This window comes from Cibotium barometz, chromosome 54 (assembly GCF_041138505.1).
Source record: "Cibotium barometz isolate CiBa-2024 chromosome 54, ASM4113850v1, whole genome shotgun sequence".
NCBI classification, from domain to species: Eukaryota; Viridiplantae; Streptophyta; class Polypodiopsida; order Cyatheales; family Cibotiaceae; genus Cibotium; species Cibotium barometz.
Genome location: NC_141099.1, coordinates 13,149,691 through 13,152,475, shown reverse-complemented (window position 1 = coordinate 13,152,475; position 2,785 = coordinate 13,149,691).

The window sequence follows — 2,785 nt, the reverse complement described above, 5'->3', positions numbered from 1 at the left end:
ACATACAAAGTGCTTTCTGTTGGACTATTCTGAAACCCATGTGCAGTCAAATATGCATGTATCTTTTCATACCAAGCTCGTGGAGCTTGCTTTAAACCATATAAAGCCTTTTTCAACCTACACACTTTGTTTTCCTGCCCTCTTTGAACAAAACCACGAGGCTGCGATACATACACCTCCTCATGCAAATCTCCATTCAAGAACGCAGTCTTTATGTCCAGCTGATGTACATTCCAACCATTATGAGCTGCCAATGCACAAATGCTACGAATGGTAGTCATACAAGTGGAAGCAAAGGTCTCATCAAAATCAATGCCCTTTTCTTGAGCATAACCCTTTGCAACAAGTCTAGCCTTATAGTGATCAACACTGCCATCTGGCTTTCATTTCAACTTAAAAACCCACTTACATCCAATGGACTTTTTACCAATAGGCAAATCACACAATGACCATGTACCATTCTTGATTATAGCATCATATTCACTTTGCATTGCAGCCAACCAATTTTCTGATTTTTATGCCTCATCAAATAAAAGAGGTTCTTCCTCTTCACACATACTAGACACAGCCAAAGCATAACAATCTGATGCATAAGAGGCATGCTGAAAACCTGAATGAGTACGACTAGATATAGGTGCATCAATTTTACTATCATGCAAGGTTTGCACCAGCCATTTAGGCATACCTCTAGCCTACTCATTTTCAGCCCTATCCTCAAAAATTACACCCTGTAAATCTGCATCAGAAATAGGCTGATCTATGATGTCGTTTGAAATCTGCATAGGCTGAATATTTGCCTCATTAGGACTTACATTTGAATTCCCACCTGTAAACAGAGGCAACAATGTATCAAATACATCCCGTGAGCTCACACCTGTCTCTTTGGTACATGATAACAAAGGCTGCACAGCATCTTCCACAAAAACAACATCTCGACTAATCAAGATACGTTTTGACTGCGGATGATACAATTTGTAACCCTTGCTCTCAGCACTAGCCAACAAAAATGCATTTGACAGCCTTATCATCCAATTTTCTGCATTGTTGCACAGGCACTAAAGCAGAGGCCAAGCAACCAAAGACACGCAAGTGACCAATAGAAGGCTTCCTGCCATGCCAAGCTTTGTATGGAGTAATAGACTATAAGGCCTTAGTGGGACACCTGTTGAGTACATATGCAGCACACATGACAGCCTCAAGCCAAAACGCATGTGGCAAAGCTTGGCTCTTGACCATACATCGTGCCATCTCCATAAGTGACCTGTTTTTCCTCTCAGCAATACCATTTTGCTAAGGGGTATACGGCACTGTACATTGGTGTTTTATCCCACGACTAGCCAGAAATGCATCAAACTCTTTAGACATGTACTCCCCCCCTCAATCAGAACGGAGGGTGCCCACAGTACAATTGGATACATTTTCAACCATAAGAAAAAACTATTTGAAGCACAAAAACACTTCGGACTTTGCCTTCAGTGGATATACCCATGCATGCCTTGAGTAATCATGTAAGATTCCTCCCCCACCCCCTTTTTGATGTCTAGTATCTTTCCCTGTAATCAATCCCTCTTCAGAAATATAAAGACCTTGTTTCTATCTGTTTTAGCCTAGAGAGAGAAAAATATTCTAGAGAGAGAATATTCAGATTTTGAATATTTTTAGATAGAAAAATATCTCTTCTAATTCAGATGAGTTCCCCTGAAACAAAAATTCAAAAAGAATTTTCCAATGTGCAATTAGAATTAATTGAAAATAGGTATAAAGAACCTTAGCCTAAGGGTCTAGATTTTCAGAAATCTTTAGACTATGGTCCAATTAAGGTTCCTATGGACCAATAGCATCAATCCATGTGTAGGGAGGAGATAAATCCAACTTGTAAAAAAGAAAATACCCAAAAATGAGTAAATGCTCACATGAGGTGAAGAGTTGAAAATGTACAAGGTTTATTAGTAAAAAACTATGAGCAATATTAAAAATATGAGATATTTTGGGTATCCAAAAATGAGTAAATGCTCACATAAGATGAAGAGTTGAAAATGTACAAGGTTTACTAGTAAAAAACTATGAGAAATATTAAAATGATTCCATTATGACACATATGTAAGGAAGGGGAGTTCTTTAAAGGAGGTGCATATTTCACATAAGATGAAGAGTTGAAAATGTACAAGGTTTATTAGTAAAAAAACTATGAGCAATATTAAAATGATTCCATTATGACACATATGTAAGGAAGGGGAGTTCTTTAAAGGAGGTGCATATTTCACATGCTTGAATGAGTTTTAAACTCATAAAAATTGAGATATTTCATCTCTCCTCTCTCCTCATTCAAGTCTAGTTCCAAAAAGTTAGCTTAACTGACCTAAAAATGGTCAAATATTGACCAAACTGATTTAGAAAATTCTAGAATCAGTTTGTTTGGTTAGGAGCTCAATTTTTCCTATAAATAGAAGCCTCCCCCTTGTTGAAAAATATATAGTGTTTATGCATCGTTACTCTACTCCACCTAAGCCAGAAACTGTGAATTCATTTAATAATTCACTAGTTTTTGGAGCTTCCCTCTTTCTTCAATTCCCATTAGTGGCTCCATCAACATACTTAACCAATTGATTGGTTGGGGGCCTCTACCGTGAACAAAGAATCAAGCAATTTGTAAGGTAATTAGTGAATATTGATCTTTTCTATAATTTCTCAATGTTTCTCTCTTCTCAACCCCTCTCAAGCTTGAGAAGCTTAATTGGTATGGTTTTTTAGATGCTATTAAAGTTAATTGGTGAATAGTAATGAA